We start from the raw sequence: 25,960 nt of genomic DNA on the forward strand, positions 1-25,960 counted from the left end.
AATCTGTCTTTCAATTCTGCAGAATGTTGAGACTTGGTGAAAGATGGAGTTTTGTGCCTTAAGATTAGGGTCATGTGATTCTGTATTATAGAAGTGTTGAAGTTGGTAGCCTGAAACTTTATGTACCACTGTTAAAATATGGAGGAGTTGAAAGGGGAAAAAAAAAACAAAAAGAGGAAACTTCATGAAACTGGCTAGTTTTCAGATGGCAGTTACTGCCATGACTGTCTTCCTATTCCCAGCCAAGTTCCTCCCTTTCTTCCTCCCCCACCGTGCTCCTGCTGAAATGTTGCATTTGGTTTTCCAACGCATGGTGGGGAATAGCCAGAGCTGGTGTCAGGAGATGCTACCGCCATCCAATTCTGTACATAGTATAAAGTGCAGGGCACGGGGCTGGCAGAATACTGTATAATTTTGAATGCTAATGAAGACAACGTCATGCTTATAGGAAGGCCTGACCATGGTAAGGTTTTAACATGAACATAGCTGCACTCAGAGCTATCCAAATAGATATTTTGCACTAATGTGAACTGACTTATACTACAATATAGCTTACTGGTAGTGTTCTAGTCATAACTATAACCTACAAGATTTTAAGTGCAGCTTCTTTGTATACCTAGCAGAGTCATCCCCTTAGGGTTTTCACTGTGTGATACTGGAACAAAGACATATTTGTCCCCTTTTTATATAGCATCTTTTCAGTAGAATTTCTTCTCTTTAGGGTGTTGTTTAAAAATAAATGCCATGTTCAACAGTATTCTTGGTTTTATTGTAATGATGCTGTTAGGCCCTCAGATAGGCACCACAGAGATACAGTCCCTGCTCCCATAGAGCTTAAATTCTAGCTTTCAGAAGTCAGTTTGAACATAAACTCTCTTGTACACCCCAAATCTACACATAGGCTCATATAAAACTAACTGTAAGTTTGGACTAGGTTCTAGTCAGCAGCTAGATTCAAGACCAGAATCATATATAACTTGAGCTTTCTGAAGGTATTTCTGACTTCTCTTGTTGCAAGCACAAACAGAAGCACATGCTGAAGCTCAACATTTCAGAATATTATTTCACCTGTAACATGCTGTTTTAAAAAACTATAACAAACAAACAAAAAAGCCTTTGTGCATAATACAAAATATACATAATATTTCCAGCATTATTTGCAGCTGTGCCAACTTAAAAGTGCAATAAACTCACCCATTGCAAAAACCGAATTAGCCATTTAAGTATTGATTGTAAAAGAAAAATAAAACCAGTAACTTGAAGTAGTTAGGATACAAAACCTTACCCATTGTTATGCCTTCCCTTTATTTTGGGAAAAGTTTTATGTCCAGGCTGGGAGGCAAATCCTGTTTTTGGGGACAAAATAAAACCCAGTGAAGACTAGTAAATTGAATCATTGCTGCCTAATTGATAAACTGTTAAATCCTCCAAGAAGCTGGATGTCAGATATTGACCTGTACCTCTCACCTAAGGTGGAAGAAGGAAATCTGTTTGAATGCCTAAATTTCTTTGCAAGCAGCACCAGAAATGAAAGATGCTGCCATCTGCTCTGTTGTGAAATTCTCCCTCTGGCCTGGAGTGCATGACCCTAGTTATGTAGGAGCTTCCCACATATACAGGTGTAGGGTTTGTTTTCTTCCTCACTAGTTTATACAAGAATTGAGGCAGACAAATTTTTATCTTTATTGTCAGAGCATTTGCCCTCAGGGTTCATAATTAAAAGTCAAGAGCTTATTCTTTAGATTTATGCAATTACTACATTTTTTTTAATTTTTAAATAATTGTTTTGATCACAAACTCAGCTGATGACAGCAATCTTGACTGACAATCAAAATTAGAATCTAGATTGTTTTTCAGAACGTTAAAAAAAACCCACCCCAAAACGTAACATTTCATAGATACAAAATAAAGCCCAGTGTAACAGTATTGGTAGTGCTTCTCAAGATGAAATTTGAAAACCAGTCATAACATTGCAGAGAACATGCTGTAAGTGGTTACAAAATTCATATTTTCTTTTCAGTTAGAAGGTTACAAAGGTTTTCTGGTACAAAACATTTCTCTAAAACAATAAAGATGAAGCTAGTCAATGAAAAAATTAGATTTCTTCTCCCAGTCTGGAAGCAGTATTCACCACGCATTCATCATCAACTTAATAGAAAATGTCCTTTACACATATGGTACTTGTCAACTGAATAAAAACTGATGCTGTTCCACAATGATTTGAAATTAATTGTTTCACTCTGCAGTGGATCAGGAGAAGGGTTGCTGGCACAATATGCTATTGTAAACTCCAGACCTGACAGTTCTAAGGGCTAAGTTTTTCTGAAAGGCAAAAATTTATAAGAAAAGGCACTGTAAATCATTTTTGGAAAAAACAAACTGTCCTGCAGTTACTCTTATAATAGAGTAGAATCTGTAAAATATTTTCATCTATAAAAAAGATACTTTCATTAGAAATGTTTAAATGTTATTAAGCTTTAAGGCACTCCAGCTGAAGAACTGACTGGATCACAACCACTGTTGGTGGCTCAAATCTCCTCTCTTTATCCACATAACTCATCATCTTCAGTCTTTGTCCTTTGTGAGTTCTTTAATTTCATCGATATCTTCTAGATTCTGTGTCATTTTCCCATACTATCTCTTGAAAAAGCCAAGCTATGAGAAGTATTAAAATAACACCACATCACAGTCAGTCATCAAGAGTTACATTTCTCAGCTAAGCTAAATAGTGTGATGGTAGAAATGCACGTGTGCATGCACACACATATGGTGTTTGATTTGTAGGCAATTCCTAACTGTAAAATGAAAGAAGCTGGGCCTTAAACTCCTGCCTGGTGCAACTAAATGCCAAAACAGCAGTGCTGAGTAGCCAGTTGTCTCCCTGCCAAGATACAGGTATCTCCAGGATGCTTTAATGTGCCAAGGAGCCCTTCAAGCACCAATGCCCTGGCATGCAGAAAAACTTTTCCCTCCCCTTAATCTAGGTATCCTTGGTAAATGACTTTTTGCCCTCATCCTTCTCTGTTTGTCTGTTCAGTGTATATCCTATCTTCTTGCCTCTATTCCCCAGCTTTGCCCACTGGGAATATCATGGGAGTTCAGAACTCCCCAGCTGGAGAGTTGTGGAAGGAGGCAGGCAGTGTCAAAAGAAAAAAAAATGGCGCTGCCCCTGTTTTGAACCATTGGCAACTCATTTATCATCTTCATGTTGCCAATTTCTATGGGGAACCATCTTATAATTTTTATTTTTAAAGCACTTCTAAATGCTTCCATCAAGAGCGTAATGCCAATGCAGTATTCTTACCACCAAGCTGCACATGCAGTTTTGTTTAGCACCAGAGAGATTCCAAATAAAATAGACCAAATGTATCTATCTCTTTCTGCTTTTCTCTTTAAGAATATAAATACCTACTTACTTTCCACAAAACATGAACCAATGCTAACAGCAAGAGGAGTCCAGCCAATATACTGCCAATCACAACACCAACTGGGATCTCAGCTTTCTCATCCGACTTCATTATTGTAACTGGGATCTGAAAGCAGAGATTGTGCGTTAGGTGTTAATGTTAACTGCATATAAAGTAGGATTTATAAACCAAATCACTAATCAAGAACAGCTGGATTGCGCACATTCCAGGATCAATGACTGGAACACACCAGGCAATTGCAGCCCTTTTACTGCTGTCCACAGGTACGTGGTTGCACCACCACGGCACATAGCAGTGCCAGTTAAGGATTAGGGGCCCTCACCACTCTTGGCCATACACAACAGTCAGAGAAGCAATTTATTCCTGCCAGCTTTCTGCCTCTCCATTGACAGGAGGTCTTTCAGAGTTGTCCCCATAGTGCACAGATGCACCATCACCAGGTAAACTAGACATGCTTATATGCAGGCTAGGAATAGCCTAGTGTAGAGCCCCATCTGCTCAAAACAGACTTTTTCTGTGTCAACTGGAGAAGAATTACTTCCAACTGAGCATTATTGAAGCCTCTTGTCTGTGGTGAGCAGCTGCAGAAGGCAATACAACTCATGGAAGCCAGACACCATTGTGCACTCACTGCATCTGCTGAAATTTCTCCCCTCCTGCCAGGCAGGTACCTCTATCTCCTTTGCTTGATGTTCCTACCTCCTGGGAAACTACTAACAACTGGTTAGATCTTCTCATGTTAATCTGTGTTCTCCTGAGTCAACTGCAAGAATTTGCAGCAAGATATATGGGTCAAACAGGAGTGTTTCTAGCACACCTATGCTTCCTGAAGTACAAGCAATGCCAGAGAGCTCCCAGAACAGCATATAGTGTCTGGAAGTTAGTTTTCAGGTGATAACTTATTTAGTCGGATTGGGTATGACCAACTATATAGTTACATATAACATAGTTGCTCACGGAGACATTGCTCTAATATTTATGAAGTGTCAAATCTTTGGATTTAATCTTGGAACAAGATTCATTTAGCATGAAGGGTTTTTGTCATTCCTGAAACATGACAAAAGAAGTCATGTTGGTTTATTTTCTCAGTGCATTTGTCTGGTGTAATTTAATCTTAAGCTTTCTGGGAAACTTGCACTGGACTGACATCTCAGTGACTTAAGTAATTTCTGCTGGAAGGCTCCAATGTTGTGCTAGGTGTGGCTATATGTATTCATTTCACTGAGGCAGGCTGGCTTTGTGTATTTTCTAACCAAATGGCCATAATGATGATTCTAGCAGGTTAATGTTCTGTCCTCCAGCTGGCAGTCCTTTCCAACTTTGAAAAAATCTAAAAGCTTTTATGCAAAGATATCTAAGCAGCTTCTCCACAAAGCATCACAAGGCAATATTAATTCATTTGGCTACACGGCAATTCAGATCATCCAAATTAAAGAGCTAATCTCATATGTATGTTCAGTTTGCCTAGTAATGCTTTCTCCATTAACAGTGAAATGGCACTTTTGGAGAGGTAAATCTATGCCTAAGAACAAATGTCTTCCTTAAAGTAAAACTGTGGTCAGTAAGATACCATGGCTGGGATTCACATCATCTAGTGTTATATCTACAAAATAGACCCTTGTCTTCCAATGGAGAAGGATAGGGTCTTTTAGGGCATAAATCACCTTACCTATTTTTTAGAATCATCTTTAAGATGAGATGAAATACATCTCAGAAATACCTATTCTTTCTATAGATTAGGGTTTATAGAAGGGCTAACTCTGATGTGGATGATTAATGTAGATATTAAGTTGGATGAATCCTACCAACCCAGTTACTGGTCTAAAACTAACAGGGCAAGTAGGGAAACACTCAGATTTCTGCTGCACTGTCCCATTCCCAAGGAAGTGTGAAGGGCACTTCTGGCCTGCCAAGAAGTATGTGCAGTGCTGGGTACTAACTCCATTGCTGAAGTGGCAAAGGAAACTGCCCTAGGGAGAATGTACCTCCATCAGCTGGCACATTTGTCAAGATTTCTCAGAGGGCAAGAAGCTATCAAGTAAGGATCAGGCTGTAAGTCTCACCAAAAGCCACTGTGTTTCTTAGGAGCCCTGAGGATAACTTTCAGGGTCTGTTTAGCCACTGCCTCAGATCTGTAAAACTCCCAGCTGCAGATGTTTCAATGGCTGGTTCTCCTGAAATCACCAACAGAACTGCTGGTAATGTAAGTTTGGCAGTATCATGGTCCAACTGTGGTAAGATGCCCAGTAATACATGGTTTATGAGCTACCTAAAAAGCCTGTACAATTAATTGTAACATTTGCATTGTGTATTAATGAGTTTCATCTCCTAGCAGAAACAATACCATGCCACAAAGATGAAGCACTTGGCACACTTCAAATACAGGCATGTAATTTTTCTGCAAAACCATGGCATTATTTCCAGAACTACACATATATTCCATTTGCTTCTTCAGGCACTGGAGGTTTCCCTGAATACAAGTAGGTCTATTTAGAGGTTCTTTACAAGAAATGGTGTGATCCGTGAATAAATAATGACAAAAAAATAGTACTGAATTATCATCTTATTTCCACATTGAGATAAGTTAATCAATAACTGCTTTCATATATATTTAATTGATTTTTCCATTGCCTGTGAACGGGCTATGCTGCACATTCTCACAGATATTTGACTCACTAACTTGCATTTTGGTCTTCAGAGGCCTTGGTTACTTTTATGGACAGAACAGGCTGGTAAATCCTGTAAAAATAAATCTAAACTTAGTATTACAAATGGAAGAATGTTCCTGTCTATATAGGCCAAGAGAACAAGGTATTTTTTTATTACAACACCACCACAGCACTAATGTATTCTTCAAGTGTTGTTTATGTTGTATATAGTGCATGGAAACCTTGGGAGAAGGATTCTAGACTAACAGTGGTGGTTTAGAGACTTTTCTTGAGATCAGATGTGTCTATGTTGTCCATATGACAGCCACTCCAAATGCAAAAAATACTCCACATTCTTTTACAAATGAGATTAAGTATATTTGCTGGAGACCTGTGCCAAACATCTGTCTAGAAACATCAAACCAAATACACTTACAGAAGTAAGACTATAAATCAGATCTGGTAAAATGTTTCCCAGAGCTTGTTTATCTACAACAATTAATTCTGTTGCAGAAAGAAATCGAAATTTTTATCTTTTCATGAACAGGAAGCTAAATGAATTTCAGAAGTTTCTAACTGAGTTTTGCTGAGAGTTCTACAATCTATTTGAGAACTGCAGATTCTACCTGTCTGGATTACATAGCAGTCGGATGAATTTAAACCATTTTAGTAACTTAAGGAAGGTTGTACATAGCGAAAAGGATGCATTAGTTCACTGAAAATTAAATATTATCACTTTAACACAGTAAAAGACAGAGAAGTTGAAAAAAATCTACTTATCCATCACTTACAGGTAGAGTATTCTCTCTAACCATAAATAACTCAGGGTTATGTGTATAGATTTTTGCCTCTGCAGAGAGTTGTAATGTTTGGAAAGTTGACTGAAAGTGAAGATAAAAAAAACAACTGTAAAGCTCCATTACAGGGCAAATTCATTAGAATATAGACATCCTAGAATAATTAGAATCATAGAATCATAGAATGGTAAGGGTTGGAAGGGACCTTAAAGATCATCTAGTTCCAACCCCTCTGCCATGAGCAGGGACATCCTCCACTAGACCAGGTTGCTCAGAGCTCCGTCCAACCTGGCCTTGAACACTGCCAGGAAGGGGGCAGCCACAACTTCTCTGGGCATCTGTTCAGGTGTTTCACCACCCTCATGGTGAAGAATTTCTTCCTAATATCTAATCTAAATCTGCCCTCTTTTAGTTTACAGCCATTCCCCCTTGTCCTATCACTACACACCCTTGTGAAAAGTCCCTCTTAAACCAATTCCTATTTGAAAAGGGACCTTTTGGCAGATACTACTTCCTTCTGTGCATGTGTCCAGAGGCAGAGGAGCACTGTAGGAAAACGTATAACTTGAGACAGAACAACGCTGTCTCATGACCCTGAAGGATCAGCGCATCCTGCTCCTCCCTTCTCTGTGCTCATGAGATAAGCTGTTTTCACACATGCAGCTGCAAAAGATCCTGGAAAACAGCAACCGTGAACTGGCATTCGCAAAGCCGTGAATCCAAAGCTGATTGGCCCTAGTAGCTGTTGTGTTAGTATGTAAGGTGTTCACTTGAGCAATAAAATGATTCTGATCGAGCACAAGATTGGGGTCCGTGAAGTCATTCACCACAGAGCACAGCTGTGCAGACACTGCCAGCTCAACACTGTTCTTCTCCCTGTACATGGGAATGGCCTCAGGTTCATGGGAGCACTCACCAGCTGTACCAGATGCAATGAATGCTTCATCCTTTTGCCTCCTCAACCATTTCTCTGCGGCTGGTTCTAACAAGCCTACAGTGCCCAGCAGAGCCAGGTACTGTGGGCTTGACACAGGGAACATGAGCTACTGTGGGTCTGCAGCAGTCGACGCACACTGAATTGACTGTCCCTGCAGTGTACAGTTATTGCATGCCTGCACCATGGTCATCTGCCCAAGTGGTCTGTGCTGCACTCCTAAATGTTTAGAAACCTGTCTGAGCACTATTCAAGGCACCTTGTTAATTCCTAAACACATCTTTCCTTTCTTTGCTTAGCAGGTACCAGGAAGCCTGCTGTTCTCTCCTTGGACAATGACTGATTGCCACTAAATAAAAAGGATGATTATGTGGCATTGTTGGGTTCTTGCAAGATTATTTGCACTGAGCATTGACAATCAAATAGAAATCAACAAAATGGGAGATGAGAGGAAAACTGTGACATGCGATCTTCCCTTCCCATCTCCCAGTGGTAAACAAATTATTTCCACTCACTTGTGAGGGTAGCAACCTTTTAATCAGGTCTCCACCTTTTGCATACCTGACAGCACTAACAAGTGGTCTTGACCCAGCTGATTTGAAAAATACAAACTTTTAGAAAGACAGACAGATACTTTCCTTCACACACTTGCATAAGTATATTACATTATCAACTCAACCTTTTCCTTTTAAGAGCTTGTCACTGTTTACAGCAGGGGAGCAACAAACTGAGTGGCAGATGTTCTCTATTAACCCCCACCCTCCCACCAGAGGAAGGGAAAAAGGAGGGAAAGGGAGAGAGACTTACTAATTGAATATAAAAAGTTTTACTAATAACACTAATAATACTAATAATAATAAGAGAAGTAATGTAAAATATACAAAACCAATACGGAGTTTCCCGGAGTTGGGTGCCGGGGCACTGGCATCCTGCCACCAGGACGTTCTGGACTGGACTCCACAGCAGATGGAAACTGGACTCAGGAATGCACGGATCAGAATCTGGATCAGGATCGCAGGTAGAACAACAAGCAGGGTCCTCTTCAGAAGCCAGCCATGGATGAAGAGAGCAAGACCCTCGTGGTTAATATCGGGTCACCTGTCCTGTCCGTCCCTCCTTGCAGGTGTGACCCTATACGACTCCTCACTTGCGGGAACTAAGGGATCTGTCGGTGACCTTGGCTGCTATAGTGATAATTATAAACAGGGGCCTTTTTCTGCATTCCTTTCCTACCGTTAGCTCAGTGTAACTAGAAACATTAGGTGTTATCAGCTTTGGAGTGGACGCTGTCTGTAAAATATGCAGCCAACTTCAGAAAAATGCAGTTACTTTTAGAGGAAATTAGCTGTAAGGAATATTCACTAAAAGAGAATCGGTTCTGTTTTAACCAAAACCAGGACAGAGCTGAATGCTGAAGCTGACAACAAGCCTGCTGTTAAATGTCAATGTCTGCCATAAGATTAGCCAGAAAAAGGAGACTGTGTCATGGTCCTGATGCTCTAGGCAAACCCAGGACTCCAAGACAGTTTGGTTGGTTGCCTAGCTGAGAAGCAAACATGGTCTCTTTTCAAAAGTCTGGTAATTCACGATGAGTTATATCCTGGAGGACACATGGTGGTTTGAAATGGGAAAGTCAAGATATTACTGATGGATATTTTTAAGCATCCTGTAGGTTTTTAAGCAAGGACTGTTTCTTTGACACCAACTCTAATAAAAACAAAAAAATCAAGTAAAAAAATTTCCATACCTTCTCTAACAAATATAACTGGCAGCACTAATAGATATTTTATGATATTTTAGATATTTTTATGTGATTTAAAATGATCACTATGTAGGCTATGATGTTAAAAAACTGAAAGCAACATTATTTTCCAGGCTATGACGATACTGTACTCTGCTGTCATATGTTGAGATTTGTGGAAACCTTAGTTCCTCTTGAATGAATTTAACAGACACAGAAGTTTTTTTTTACAGCTGTGAAGATCTGCTTTAACACAGCACTTTCTTAGGTTTTGTGCTGGACTGAAGGTTATCAGCTCCGTTATGCAGCCTCACTACTTACTTAAAAGTAACTTTTGTATTCGAGTTTTCAATCTGGAAAAACACACACAGCAAAAGTAAAGGAAGATCTTTTAGACTGGAAGGTCTCTTTACTGAAGTTTTAAAAATATCAGGAATTAGGAAATATTTGTGTATTGGTTCCTTCATGAAGACGCAGTTGATACTCACAGCAGCAAAGGTTCCGTTCCAGATCCAGGTGGAGACATCCACAAAATACTTTCCCTTCAGCATGTCTTCCAGTTTGCATGCGATGGTACTGCACTTTGCATTCTTACAGTTCTTCCAGGGAAAACAGCAAGGAGAGCCAACAGCATGCATTTAAAAAATACACTTTAACATATGTTCTTTCAACATTCAGATCTTTTGCCCTTGCCTTTGCTATTCTGTGCATACAAATTAAGTGCTTGCAAGCTATGAAGAATGCACATCTTTTCTTCTCTCTAAGGCAGATGCAATATGTAAAAACATCCAGAGGCTGCACTCCTGCACTGAGTGAGGAATGCCATCCCCCAACACAGCTGTCCCCACAGGTACAGCAGCAGGCTTGAAAGGATCAGCTCTGTGCCCCTGTCCTGTAGTACTGTAGACCTAAGTCTTATTTACCAGTTCTTTGGAAGCTCTGAAGTTCTCTTTCTTGCAATATGCAGAATAAGAGCTTTTTCCTATTTGCAGTGGATTTATCCGAGGTTGACAAGTAACACCTCTGGCCTAGGAAAGATGGCAGGAATGGAATGAGATAACATATTCAGAAGTTTATAGTCATCATAATACATATTATTTCTGTGATGAGGTGGTGGCTGTGAAAGGATAGATTGTGAATTATATAATACTGGATACTTTTGGAAACTAAGAGACTGTATGTGTTTTTGGTCAGAATTAAACTGCTCTTATGGTGATTTTTTTTCCCCTAGATTGACCTGAAAGGTTTGTCTTGATCTAAAAATTCAGTTTTTATTATACCCTTCCCAGGACGTCGTAGAAGGACCTAGTCGAAGAGCTCCAGGGTTGTATGAAAAGTCAGTTATGGACCATAAAGACAATCCACATCTGCCAAGTACTAGACCAGTGTACCACTGACACTGTGGTCCTCCCCCTTCCCTTTGTGAGGAAGGGACAAGTAGAAAAGGCAGAAATTTCCTGAATCTCAGCCACACTATGAGGGAAATAATTGATATTTATGGTACTGATTAAACCCCGAAAAACAGTGGTTTGTGCAATTCAGTTCTTCACCTGATCTGTGACAACTGCAGTGATGTACATCAGTGGGTTATCTTTGTTGGTCCATTCTGGAAGATGGATTTTTACAGAAACCATTCTGGAATACTTCCAGTTGGCACCTGCAAAGCAAATAACTCACAATTAATTCAGGTAGCTATACTTACACATGCATAAATTATTTCGTATAGCAAAAAAAAAAAACAGAAATCATGGATGATTATGAAAGAACTGGACTCCTTTTGTTTCAATGTTTTTTGTATTAATACACTTACTAGGGTAATAATTACATTATGCCAATAGTAAAGCAGAAAGTATACTGCATAGCTTCAGGTCCCTGTCTGTTTCTTTAGCAAAGCTCTTATTAACTGCATGAAATACGTTTTGAAAAGCAAATATTCTGCCACAGCCAATAGGCCTGTTATTTAGTCTGTTAGAGTAACAGTTGCAGGAATGTAAATGGAACATAATTTAAGTTTCTTCCGCATTGCTTATTTGGATCTAAGTTATTCTGATTTATGTAATAAATGCTGTCATCTGGCTAATTCTTGCATCTGGTTTCAGCACTTAACTCTTGCCAAGCTTCAAGTTTCACAGTCCAAGCCTGCAAAGACTTGTTTTCCTTTATCAAGTTGGCAGAAGACAAATATGCTCTGTGAAATAACAGTCTAAGTTGGCCTAAAGTTAAGCATTAACCATCTTCTAAATATTTAAACAGTACAGGACCAATCCCTCCCCCGTTCTACTTGTGCAGTAAGTGCAAGTTTCACCCTTAACCTGATAAAGACTGTAAGCATTTATCCTCCAGCTATTTGCAATTTTATTCTTACTTCATAGAATCACAGAATCACAGAATGTTAGGGGTTGGAAGGGACCTCTGTGGGTCATCTAGTCCAAACTCCTTGCCAAAGCAGGGTCACCTACAGCAGGCCGCACAGGACCTTGTCCAGGTGGGTCATGAATATCTCCAGAGAAGGAGACTCCACAACCTCTCTGGGCAACCTGTTCCAGGGCTCCGTCACCCTCAGAGTGAAGAAGTTCTTCCTCATGTTCAGCTGGAACTTCCTATGCTTCATTTTGTGCCCATTGCCCCTTGTCCTGTCACTGGGCACCACTGAAAAGAGTGTCACCCCATCCTCCTGACACCCACCCTTTAGATATTTATAAGATATTTATAACCAGGGCACACTGCTGGCTCATGGTCAACTTAATTGACTGATTCAAAATCATCAGACAGTGAAATCAGGAACGTTTTTTCAACTATTTTTTGAGACCAGACTACAGGTGGAGGTAAGGCAGCTTCTCGAACTAGAACCAGAACCATTTACTAACCTTAACTGAGAGGCTAAACATGCGGCCAATATCTTCAAAATTACTCACAGCGGAAGGAATGTTATGGCCAGAGTATACTTCATAGAAATTGATGTTGGCAAGCCTAGTTAACAACCATAAACCAATACATTTCAATTTGGCAGCTGCTTTGAAAACATGTGTAACTCAATGTGCTTCGGATTGTTGTAAGTTCGTGAAATAGTTCAGAAGTACAGTCAGAGATAAAATGTGTCACTTGTACTGCTGTTTGAATTTTACAAAGTTGGTTAAGAAAATACATGGTGTACTGAAGCCTGAAGCTGGAGCAAGAAAATGAAGGTAAGACAGGAAGGCTGCATGAAATGCAGGCTCCGCTCAGTCTCCTACACCACATGGTGTTGCAGCCATACTGCAAGCTCCTCTCCCAAGCACAAATTGCGACTCTGAGCCTTGAAGTGGTCTCCATCCTCAGAAAAGGCCCCCTGACTTTCCCTCTTGGTACATCTATAACAGCAAATACCAGCAGACCCCAAGGAAGATCCTGGGCCCTAATGCCATAGTCAACAGGCAGGCAGGCAGGCTTGTTTCCACACTGCCTGGGTGTGGAAACACACACAACACCCTGCTTGTGTGCATGGTACATATCCCATAGCCCTCTGTTTCATCCGGGCCACTTTCTTTATTCTTTATGGGTTTTTTTCAATAAAAATTTCCAGAGTAACACAAGGGTGGTTACAGCCCACCATAGCGTGAAATTACAGGTGTGTGATGGAAGGATGTGGTACGAGAGCCCATGGATGCTCGAGGGGCTCAGCCAGCTGGGACAGTGCTCAAAGGTGTATTGTATCCATGTGCTACTGTGAGCAGCTCCTCCTCTGAAGCATGCCAGAACTGTTTCTGGTCTTCATCCTCGAGGAGGCTAATTTGAGCAGACAAAAACCAAGCTGGAGAGTGAGTTAACAAGGAGCAGGGGCTATCATGATTCCCTATATCAGCACTTCTTGTAGCACAAGGTACAAATCCCTCCTCTTTAGCAGTGCTGTTCTCCCTGTTTAATTTGGGTAACATCTGTGCATACAATCCCAAATTAACACATGTGCAGTCTCACAGAGGTGCTTCCTGATCAGTTGTGCTCCTCCATATTCCGTCGTGGATCCTTTTCAATCCTCCATGCTTCCTCCCATGGGCCCTTTTCTTGAAGACCCTCTTCACAAGGACTCCTAAGAAAACTCGCGTGAAGCATTTTGTGTTTACTTATTGCTCAAATCTCCAGTCATTCCAGGATTCACTGTATCAGCTTCCTTGTCCTTGCAGGAGTCACTAGTAAGACTGATTCCCACCTCTTCTCCTGGAAACTCAGGTTAGGAGATTTTCCCTAGAAAAGCCTCACTTCAGCGATACGACACTTTTTCCCTCAACCCTTGTATTTTAAGAGGGTGCTTCTTGACTAAATTACCTGCCTCAAGAAGGAACTATCTCCAGATAGATATTTCCTAAGTGGAAGAGAGTGTAAAAATGAGCTAACTCCAAGGGAAGCATTTAAAATTGTACCTTAGTGTAATGTGTACTTCATTTAGTTCTTTTAAATTGATTCATCTCCAAAAATAACTAATCCTTTTCTGGATGTAGGGATTCCTTCATGCCTTGACTTGCATATGAAATTGCGTTTTCTCACAATCAGGAGATGCATCTGAATTCGAAACCCTGTTTTTCCTCGAGTAACTCTTTTACAGACTCTGTGCCTGGCCTTTTCTAAGCACTGAGTTTCTGTTTGTATTTCTCAGCTAATTACATTTGCTGATTCAAGTTTGCACCATCTCAATTTCCTAGGAAGCTGCTTAAGTTGCTGTGCTAGCCACCTAGTCAGATGCTCCTTTATTCTCTGTGTGGCTGCTAGCTTTAGTAACAAACACTCTGCTTCTCCTGAAGTCTCATGCAACTTTCTCACAGAGTTGAAACAATTAACTTCACTGACTCAAGTGTTTTTTGGCAATTAAAACAATCTGAAAAATTCTACACAACTCCAGAACTGATGCATGCAGCTGTGGTGAATCCAGGGCCTCCGAATATTTTGAAACTGCTGTTGCAAAGCAGGTTATTAAACTCAGCTTCTGTACTGTGTTCCCTATTCCAGCTCAAGTCATTGCATGCAACTGACAGTAGTTGTAGTTATGGTAGTCTTTGAATATTCGTTTCCCTAATTCATTGTTGCTGTCCATTTTTAAGCAGCTTTTTCTTTTTCACATTTCTGTCATTCTTTGAATAGTTACTATTTATTTTCTACTAGTTTGTGTTTACAAATTTTGGAATGCTTCAGGATGCAAAAGCATTTTTTTCCACCAAGAATTGGTGACCAAGTGCGTCAAATATTACTACATATTGTTTATCCTAGAAATTCAGTAATTGAGAAAGATCAAAAAATCTTTTCTTTGATGAAAAGTAAAATATCCTATCTTGATCCAAGAGTCAAACCTGTGTATTTTTTTTCAATTCTAATTTAGGCTGAACTGTAACTGGAGTTATTCTTGTTTGGAGCAGTAACAGACTAGTTACTGTTTCAGTACATCCCAGATCAGTGGGGGTTTCCAGGGCTGAAGATAAGAGGTTTTAATGGCATGAAATAAAGATTAGTTTTAAACTATCTCTCCTTAAAATCTACCTTTCACAGGGTAAAGGATCCCTCTTGCAACAGCCTCAACCTGCCTTTCACAGGTAGGGGAAAGGGCTGATGCCAGGAGGGAAGGGGTAGGTGTCAGCCAGAGTCTCCAAGTGAGTGGGAAAGTGGGGTGTGCTGCTCCCACTGCCACGGCAGCTGCAGAAAGGGGGAATCTGACATGTGTCACCTCAGGTTTTAGTTCAAATCATTATTCAAACTGCTAATAAGCATTTATATTTTTGGTTCAAGTTCAGCAGGTATGTCCATAAAAATGTATTTATTTTTTAATTACTTTCTGGAGAGTTTGAATTGCAGCATTGTTGTTTCTTTTTGTTGTTGTGCTTTTGTTCAGTTTTGATCGGTAACTCCAGATTTGATCCACTACATTTAAGCCCAGAGGCCCACCCTTATTATATAGTATACACTAATTATATTATCAAAACCACAAGCACTGTTTGTTTTTTATATTGCTTCAATTCACATGAGCATCTGATCCCCTGTAACAAATGTGCAGAGATAAACATGGATCAACAATTTCTTACTACATATTCCATAATTTTTTGTGTGTAAGATTATTGGAAGAACATAAGGTTCTGCTATTGTTGATGAAGTGGTAATTTTTTATGACTTCCAAAATGAAAACAAAGTTTCACTATCTTTTCAGTGGCCTTTCAAGACTGTTACTATATTCGAATGCCTTTGAAAAATGACCACAACTCTTTACGTTATTCAGCATACCTTGTGAAGTGAATTTCTGCATCATACCACAAAAGAATTGATAAGACGACCTGGTTGTCCAATTCTTGCTCTTCCTTACATTCACTGTTAATCAAAACACATTTAAGTCGGATGTTTTAATATTATCATTTTATACAAATAAGGTATTTATACCTAACTTGCTTTCATGTGATTATATACTTTTTACCTCAATGCACAAAAACTTGGAACTGCAATATTCTGAAGATTTTTTTCAGGTTAAAATCAAAATTAAGATGAAAAGATACCTATGGAAGAGACAAGGAACACACAGTAAATGAGTTGATGGTACAACATTCAAAGCACTTCACGATAACAACATAATTATTCATGTGTGCAAACATCTAGAATTTCCCTCTGTATCTGAATTCTCCACCTACTGCTGTGTAGTATTTCAGTAATTTCTAATACTATAGAATTACTTCATTCTCTCTTTCACCTACAAATTGACATTGTTACATAAACATTATCTATTTGTATTTTTAAATGGTGTATAACTAGCTACAAGCTGCAACAAAAGGTGTTCAGGTTTGCTTCAATTATATGCTTTTAAAAACTAGCACTGACACAAGCTTTGTATTCACTCTTTTCTTCTATTCATTCCTACAGGTCCACTTTGACTGATGCCATTAAAAATTCAGAATAAACTTAAATTTTTATATCTAATCAGGTTTTTTTGTTTTTTTCTTCTTCCCCCCCCCCCCCCCCCCCCTCCCCCTCGAACATCATGTTTCTGCTCTCTCTGGAAAGTTTCTTATTGCTCCAGTTCACTGTGTTAAAGGCTGGAAACCTACTTCTGTTCTGCCCCAGAGACATAACACACTAAGATCCATAAACTCATGGATATACCAGGATTTGACAGCCCAGCTCAAGTGTGTCTACAACAATGCACGTAACATGGGCAGTAAACAGGAGGAACTGGAAGCCATTGTGCAACAGGATGGCTACAACTTCATCGCCATCACAGAAACGTGGTGGGACATCTCGCATGACTAGCATGCTGTCATGGATGGCTATAGACACTTTAGGAAAGACAGGCCAACAAGGAGAGGTGGTGGAGTTGCTCTGTAAGTGAGGGAGCAACTGGAATGCATTGAGATTCACCTGGGGGCAGATGAAGAAGGAGTCGAGAGATTATGCGTTAGAACTAAGGGACAGCCTCATATGGGTGATGTTATTGTGGGTGTGTACTACTTTCTGATACAAGTGGTGGAGGAACCAACAAGGAAAGGCACTCTGCTGGACCTTGTACTAACAAACAAGGAGGGACTGGTTGAAGATGTGAAGGCTGGAGGTAGACTCGGCTGCAGTGACCATGAAATGGTAGAGTTGAGGATCCTGCATGGAGGAAGCAGGGCAATAAGTAGGATCAAAACCTTGGACTTCAGGAGAGCTAACTTTGGCCTCTTCAAAGAGCTACTTGCAGGAATCCCATGGGTCAGGGCTCTCAAAGGCAGGGGGGTCCAAAAGTGCTGGTCACTGTTTAAACATCACTTCCTCCATGCTCAGGAGCGGTGCATCCCCCTGAGTAAGGAGGCAGGAGACCCGCATGGATGAGCAAGGAGCCTCTAGCGGAACTCAGGTGGAAGAGAAAGGTCCATGGAATGTGGAAAGAGGGACAGGCCACTTGGGAAGAGTACAGGAATGTGGTCAGAGCGTGCAGGGATGCGACGAGGAAGGCCAAGGCTCACCTGGAATTGAAGCTGGCAAGGGATGTCAAAAACAACAAGAAGGGCTTCTTCAACTACATCAGCAGCAAAAGGAAGGCTAGGGACAATGTGGGGCTGCTGCTGAATGAGGCGGGTGTCCTAGTGACGGAGGATGCGGAGAAGGCAGAGCTACTGAATGCCTTCTTTGCTTCAGTCTTCAGTGCCAAGGCAGACCCTCAGGAATCCCAGGACCTGGAGGCAAGTGAGGAAGCCTACAGAGAGGATGAATTTCCCTTGGTCGAGGAGGACTGCGTGAGGGATATCTTAAGCAATCTGGATGCCCACAAATCCATGGGCCCCAATGGAATGCACCCATGAGTGCTGAGGGAGCTGGCGGATGTCATTGCTGAGCCACTCGCCATTGGGAGGATCCACGGAACTACAGGCTGGTCAGCCTCACCTCCATCCCGGGAAAGATGATGGAGCAGCTCATTCTAGGGGCCATCATCAAGCAAGTGGAGGAAAAGAAGGTTATCAGGAGTAGTCAGCATGGATTCACCAAGGGGAAATCACGCCTGACCAATCTAATAGCTTTCTACGATGGCATGACTGGCTGGGTAGACGAAGGGAGAGCCGTGGATGTTGTCTACCTCGACTTCAGCAAGGCTTTCGACACTGTCTCCCATAACATCCTCCTAGGGAAGCTCAGGAAGTGTGGGCTGGATGAGTGGTCGGTGAGCTGGATTGAGAACTGGCTGAATGGCAGAACTCAGAGGGTTGTCATCAGCGGCACTGAGTCTAGTTGGAGGCCTGTAACTCGTGGTGTCCCCCAGGGGTCAGTACTGGGCCCAGTCTTGTTCAACTTCTTCATCAACGACCTGGATGAAGAGTTAGAATGTACCCTCAGCAAGTTTGCTGATGACACCAAACTGGGAGGTGTGGTAGACACGCCAGAAGGCTGTGCTGCCATTCAGCGTGACCTGGACAGGCTGGAGAGTTGGGCAGAGAGGAACCTGATGAGGTTCAACAAAGGCAAGTGCAGGGTCCTGCACCTGGGGAGGAACAACCCCATGCACCAGTACAGACTCGGGGCAGACCTGCTGGAGAGCAGCTCTGCGGAGAGGGACCTGGGTGTGCTGGTGGACGACAGGTTGACCATGAGCCAGCAGTGTGCCCTGGTTGTCAAGAAGGCCAATGGGATCCTGGGGTGCATTAAGAGGAGTGTGGCCAGCAGGTCGACGGAGGGTCTCCTTCCCCTCTACACTGCCCTAGTGAGGCCCCATCTGGAGTACTCTGTCCAGTTCTGGGCTCCCCAGTTCAAGAAAGAGGAGGAGCTACTGGAGAGAGTCCAGCGGAGGGCTACGAGGATGATGAGGGGACTGGAGCATCTGTCCTATGAGGAAAGGCTGAGGGAGCTGGGCTTGTTCAGCCTGAAGAAGAGAAGGCTGAGAGGGGACCTTATAAATGCTTACAAATATCTTAAGGGTGGGTGTCAGGGGGATGGGGCGACACTCTTTTCAGTGGTGCCCAGTGACAGGACAAGGGGCAATGGGCACAAACTGAAGCATAGAAAGTTCCAGCTGAACATGAGGAAGAATTTCTTCACTCTGAGGGTGACAGAGCACTGGAACAGGCTGCCCAGGGAGGTTGTGGAGTCTCCTTCTCTGGACATATTCATGACCCGCCTGGACAAGGTCCTGTGCGGCCTGCTGTAGGTGACCCTGCTTTGGCAGGGAGTTTGGACTAGATGACCCACAGAGGTCCCTTCCAACCCCTACCATTCTGTGATTCTGTGATTCTGTGATTCTGTGATTTATGGTATATATGAGAAAAAGTATGTACGATCAATCCTAGGGCTGTGTGGGCCACCTCTCTCCTCTCAAAGCAATAATGCTTTCTTGGAGAGATGAGATTCACAGAGGAGGAGAGGGAGTTACGTCTGGTTCACGCATCAGGAAGGGTTTGACAGGAATTGTGCTCAGTTCCCAGGAGGCTGTGCATGATGGTCTCTGCTTCTGCCCCCAGCCTTCACCCTCCCAGGTTTACAAAGATACAGTAGCATTTCAAAGCCATGGATAGGGACAAATGTGCTTCAACAGTCTTTTTTTTCCTTTAATATGGCAGAGAGTCACAAAAGTTTAGCCCTGAGTTTGCTTTTTTTAATGCCTCTGAAACCCGAAGGGAAGTTAACTGTTGCCAAATCTAAGAAATCCTCACTAGCAGTAAATGCAAATTTAGGGGAAAAAAACAAAAAAAGGTTTTGGGTACCATTCAAGGTTATTTAAATGTGCTAGCTGTAGCTGTTGTCCTGTTACGAAAACAGTATAGCTGTTTTGTCAAATGACTGTACTTTGTGCTGTTCCTGTCTGACACATGACTTCAGTCCCATCGCTCTGCAGAGAAAACAGACAGAAAAATAATCTTAATATTAGTTTGTCCTGAGTTCAGCTGGGATAGGGTTAATTTTCAGAAGCAGCTGTTTGGGCTGACCCAAACCATCCAATCAAATGGGATATTCTATACCATGTGACATCATGTTCAGTACTTAAGTGAGGAAGCTGCTTAAAGGAAGGGGATTTTACTACTCAGGAGCAAGCTGAGCATTGGGTGGTGAGAACATTACATGATTTATATTGTGTTTTTTTGTATTATTGTTATTTTCTTCTCCCTTTGCTATTCTGTTAAACTGTTTTTATCCCAACCCTGGAGATTTGCCTTGACACACCACCTGATAGAAGGGTGCCTTGCTTACCCCAATGAAAACCAACAGCTTCTAGCACTGTGCTGGGGCTTGGCCTGTGCCTATTGAGCCACACAGTTCAGTACTCTCAGAGGACTGTGGCTGAGGCAGGGACCCAAACTGCATCTGAGGACACTGTGGTGGAGGTAGGGACCCAAACAACAGCTACAGTAATTGCCCCACTAGTGAAAAAGAAACAGTGGGAAAAGATAACGGGTCCATATTGTTGATTAGTAAGGGAAGAGGAAGAAAGGGAAAGATTTGATCAAGAAGCTAGTCCTTCGACAAGAGAATTGGAGGAAGGAGTGAGAGAACTCAAATAGGAAGAGGAAACTATCCAGTCCCTGACCTCAGGAGAACTTTGAGACATACGAATAGATTACAGCCGCCAGCCAGGTGAGCATATTGCTGCCTGGCTTCTCCGATGCTGGGATAATGGGGCCGACAGTCAGCAATTGGCAGGTAGGGAAGCCCAACAGCTGGGATCCCTTGCTAGAAACAAGGGAATTGAGAGAGGACTTGGAAAAGAGGCAGCAATTCACAGTCTCTGGAGACAGCTCTTATCAAGTGAGGGCAAGATATCCATTCAAGGAAGATCTTGCCAACTCCCCAGAAAAGTGGACTACCGCAGATGAAGGCAGCCAGTACCTCAGAGAATTAGCGGTGCTAGAAGTAATCTACAGTGATCTTGATGATGATGAGGTCTCCAAAGATCCAGAGGATGTCCTATGTACATGGGCCATGTGGAGGAAGGTGATTCAAGGTGCCCCAGCATCATATTCTGACAGCTTGGTAGCAATGTACTGCCCAGGTATGGATACACCAACTGTGGAGAGAGTGTCTTCTTGGCTCCAAAATTTTGAAGAAATTCTCTGCACCTCCTCATCCCTACAGGACAGTGTCTTGGGTGTCAGGGACTGGTCCTCTCCTGGCCCGGTCAGAGGGAAAGGGAGCCCCAAATGTATGCCGTGTGGTGCACTTTGGTTCCTCCTGCGTGACCAGGGGAGGATATGAGGAAGCAGGATGGTGAACCCACCTTTAAGCTGGAAGCCTGTGTACATGAACTAAGAGGGAAGACAGCTGTTAAGAAAGGGTCAAGAAGGCTGTCAGCATAGTTGCTGTTGAGACATGAGAAGGTAATCAGCGATCTCCCAGACACAGAGGAAGGACTGAAATCACCTCCCTTGATCCTGGTGAGGGGACTTCTGGTCTGGCACGGCAAGGGTCAGACAGTGAATATTCTGACCAGGAATGCAGGGTCCCTGCCTTCGGCCAGGAGGAGGAAAGGGATGACTGGGTGCACTGGCCTGTGTGGATCTGATGGCCTGGCACATCAAACCCTGTCCTGGGTTTGGCCAGGACAGGGTTAATTTTCACCAGAATCCGGGAAGGGACACAGCCGGGTGGGCTGATCCCACCTGGCCAAACAGAGCAGGGTATTCCATACCATGTGCCCTCATGCTGGGTTCCGGTGGGGGGGAGCTGGGGGGCGGGAACTCACTCGCGGCTCGGGAGCGTGCAGCAGCAGCGGTTCGGGAGAGCGGCTCTGTTCTGCGGGCTCTGTTCTGCTGGTTTGTTTTGTGTATTCCCCTTTTCTGTATCATTGTTGTTATTGTTCCCTTTGTTTGCTGTTCTGTTAAACTGCCCTTATCCCGACCCACCAGTTTCTGCCTGTTTCTTTCCATTCTCCTCTGCACTCCAGCGGGGGGGAGGGGCGACCGCGTGGCGCTTTTGTTGCCAGCTGCAGCTAAACTATAACATTAAATTTGGCGCCCAAGCGTGGGGCAGGGATAACAGCAGGGCTGAGCAGCGTGTGTTAAAACAGCTTTCTTAGATTTTGTTATAATTTGTTGTACGCATTTACTGTGTTAGTTAAACAGTCGCCGGTAAAAAATGTTTCTGTCTTTGATCAGATGGCTGTGGTATTTGAATCCTTACTTGCACTATGTTTTCCCTGTGGTGCTGTTCATTACCTCAGGATGATGATTTTGCTCTACTGTATGATATCGACTTATGACATGATAACATCACTGTGCATGAGGTTAGGCTTGTACTAGCATGCGGCACTGTAACCAAGGTGATGGAATCAGTTAACCATAAACATGAACAATGCTGCTATGTTCCTTGTACAGCCCTACCCATCTGGACATTAGGTCTGGGAACAGAGGGTCTAGTCTCTAGGTAACCATTAATGTTAAACAATAGTAGTGAAGGGGATTTTTAATAGAAATAGCATTATCTAATAGTTGCAGGTGCATTTATGGTACCTATTTATTGTGTAAATTAACTGAAGCAGAGAGTCTTGCATCTTCATACAAAGGGGTTAGTTTTTGATAGGGGCTGGAAGTCGCCTAGAAACGGTCAAGACGACCCTACTGTGTGGATGGGAGCCAGAAGAGAACTGAGTTTGCACAGAAACAAAGGTCAATCAGCAAACACTGTGATGAAGAGGATGAGCCTTCATCTTGGGACCCCCGACGACCACCACTAGAAGGCACTGCGCAAGCGCAGCTAGGAGGAGTATATGAAAATGACTTCTTGGAACTGATTTTAATATAAGAGGGATAGGTTAGGCATATGTATATGTGGATTGGGAAACCTAATGAATATGTATATTTTTGATCTATACAAACTGCACGGAAAAGGTATGAGGTATGCACGTTCGGTGGAATTATCCCCCGTGCATCCAGCGCTGCAATAAAGAATGCCTGCCTTTTAACACTACATTGGTGTTACGAGGTTTTATTCCCGGATTTTCGGTGACAGTTTCTGGTGACCCAGATGGGACTCTGCTTGTGAATACCGACGGATCCGCGGGATCACGGGACCTCCAGCCGGCATCGAGGGATTCTCAAGGAGAACCCCAGATCCCCGGACCGAAGGATTCCAAGTAAGTCCCCTGGAATTTAATTAAGGCATTCTTTTAATAAGTAACATGGGTTAGAGTCCTACTAAAGCCTGCTCATAAGTCGCAGTGAAAGCCACGCAGGGTTGGGCTAAAAAGGTACCTCTGTTGGGAAGTCTCTGCTCGGTGAAAGCCGGTGGAGCGGGGCCCAAGGGGGGGAGTCTTCAACGGGTGGGTTGAAGTCTCCAAGATTGGGTTCTCCGGCAGGGAGCTGGGATCCAAGAGGGAGCTCCAGTAAGGGTTGGGGTCCCTCTGACTAGTGCCTGTGATATAGTGCACAATCACAACCACTGGTCATTCAGGAGATGGGCACATTTCCGAGTAAAAAGCCCATCCCACGGGTTACACCTTTGGGATGTATTCTGAAACACTGGAAGGATCTGGGGGGGTGATCCTTTGACTCGGAAGCAATTGATTGAATACTGCAATCATTGGTGGCCGATGTATACTCTGGATGGTGGGGAGAGATGGCCAGAAAATGGGACACTGCATTATAACACTATCTTGCAATTAATGTTGTTTTGTAAAAGGGAAGGTAAATGGGAATAGATGACACATGTAGATTTGTTTTTCACACTGAGAAATCATCCGGAATGGCAAAGGCAGTGTGGGATACATCCACATGGTTCTATGGTGATGGCTTTAAAGAAGGGAAACTGCAAAAAGGGTTCGAAGAAATGTTGTGCTGCTTGTAGTGTTGGCAAGGAATGTTTGAAATATGAGTCTGAGGAGGATGATGTTGAATTGACGGTCGCACCTCGCTGGAGATGGGGAGGTGATCAGGAGGATCGAGAGTTTGAGGCTGATAGTCCTTCTGCTTCTCCTATGGAAGGGGGGGTAGGAGGATTCAGCCTGGTTTCAGGAAGGACACGGGGAAGGATGTGGGGGGTGGCTGAACTGGCTCCCCTCCAAGCTCCTCTCCGAGAAGCGGTAGGGAATAATGGTCCAGTAGTAGTAGAAGTTCCCATTTTCAATAACTGATTTAAGGTCATGGAAAGAGACTGCGGGCACATATCGGGGGGATCCCGAAAGAGAAGCAAAGGTTATTGAAACAATAATTAGAACCCAAGACCCCGATTAGAATGATTTGCAAGTGATATTGGATACTTTGCTTGATGATACTGAAAAGAGAATGGTATTGAATGCTGCTAGAAAACAAGTAGAGGGAGCGCACGCTCACGGGGATTTACAGGAAACAGTGGATCAGAATTTCCCATCCTCAGATCCTGAATGGGACCCAAATCAGCCGGGACCCAGGGGAATGTTAACTAGATATCAAAGGTGGATTTTATTTGGTGTTAGGCATGCGATGCCAAAAGCAATAAATTGGTCAAAAATTTATGAGGTGAGACAAGAACTAAATGAGTCCCCTTCAGCCTTTATGGAGAGATTGAAGGAGACTGCCCGAAAATATACTAATTTGGATCCAGAAAAGCCAGAAGAAGCAACACAATTGGCCTCCATATTTATGGGTCAGTCAGCCCCTGACATTAGAAAGAAACTCCAGAAATAAGAGGGACCTGAATCTAGAGATTTGGGTAAGATGCTTGAAATAGCCTGGACTGTGTATAATAATAGAGAGAAACAAAAGGAAGTGAGACAGGCGTGGAGGGATGGAAAATTATTAGCAGCCTTAACTGGAAACAACAGAAGAGGTAGAGGAAGAGGACGGAGAATGAATGTTGGAGAAGGAGGGAGGATGAATCTCTGATTGGCACAAGATCAGTGGGCTATTTGCAAGGAACGTGGACACTGGAAAAGGGAATGTCCTAAAGCTGGAGAATTCGATCCGACTCTCCGTGCAATCAAGCTGATGACTCTGCATGAGGAATCCTGAAGAGGACCGGGGGAGTCAACCCTAGCTGAACCCCTGGTTATGTTGAAGCTAGGGAATGAGGAAGTAAAATTTTTAATAAATACAAAGACCACTTATTCGGTATTAAACACATGTAAAGGGAAATTTAGTCATAAACCAGTAGATGTTGTTGGTGCGACAGGGCAAAAAGAAAATTAACCTTTCTTAGAGCTGTTGAAATTTAGATTGAGAAAACAGTGGGTAACTCACCAGTTTCTATATATGCCTGAATGCCCTTCGCCTTTATTAGGGCGAGACTTGCTAACTAAATTAGAGGCACAAATAACTTTTAAAAATGAGGAAACTGAATTATTGATACCAGAATCAAAAGCCGTAGAGGCAAGGGTGTTTATGTTACAGGATTCTTTTAAGGAGGAGCAAATTCCAGAAAAAGTGGAAAATGCAGTAATTCCCTTGATTTGGGCAAATGAAGTTCCGGGACGGTCCAAATTAGCAGAACCGGTATAAGTGACCTTAAAACCTGGATCCAAACCGGTAAGACAAAAACAATATCCTATTAAGTGGGAGGCTCGAAAAGGATTGGAGGGGTTAATCACGAATTTTTTGGAATGTGGACTTTTGGTAGAATGCGAGTCAGAATATAACACTCCCATATACCGGTAAAGAAACCTGGGGGAAAAGAATATCGACTAGTCCAGGATTTAAGAGCTATAAATCAGATAGTTCAAGATATACACCCAGTAGTAGCCAATCCCTATACTTTACTGACATCTCTGAAAGAGGAACATAAATGGTTTACTGCACTAGATTTAAAGGATGCCTTCTTTTGCATACCTCTGGATATACAAAGTCAAAGCATATTTGCTTTTGAATGGGAGAGCCCTGCAACAGGACGAAAGATGCAACTGACATGGACTGTACTTCCACAAGGATTCAAAAATAGCCCCACAATATTTTGGAATCAGTTGGCAGAAGAATTAGAAATATGGAAGAGACAGAACCAGGAAAAGGGAACATTGTTGCAGTATGTGGATGATATTCTGA

The 25,960-nt window shown here is 42.5% G+C and overlaps 1 pseudogene; it reads right to left on the bottom strand.

Moving 5' to 3' along the window:
• Positions 1-2,565: 2,565 nt before the first annotated feature.
• Positions 2,566-25,960, bottom strand: part of LOC142365479 (integrin alpha-2-like) — a 118,291-nt pseudogene continuing 94,896 nt past the window's right edge.

Source organism: Opisthocomus hoazin, chromosome W (genome assembly GCF_030867145.1).
Source record: "Opisthocomus hoazin isolate bOpiHoa1 chromosome W, bOpiHoa1.hap1, whole genome shotgun sequence".
NCBI classification, from domain to species: domain Eukaryota; kingdom Metazoa; phylum Chordata; class Aves; order Opisthocomiformes; family Opisthocomidae; genus Opisthocomus; species Opisthocomus hoazin.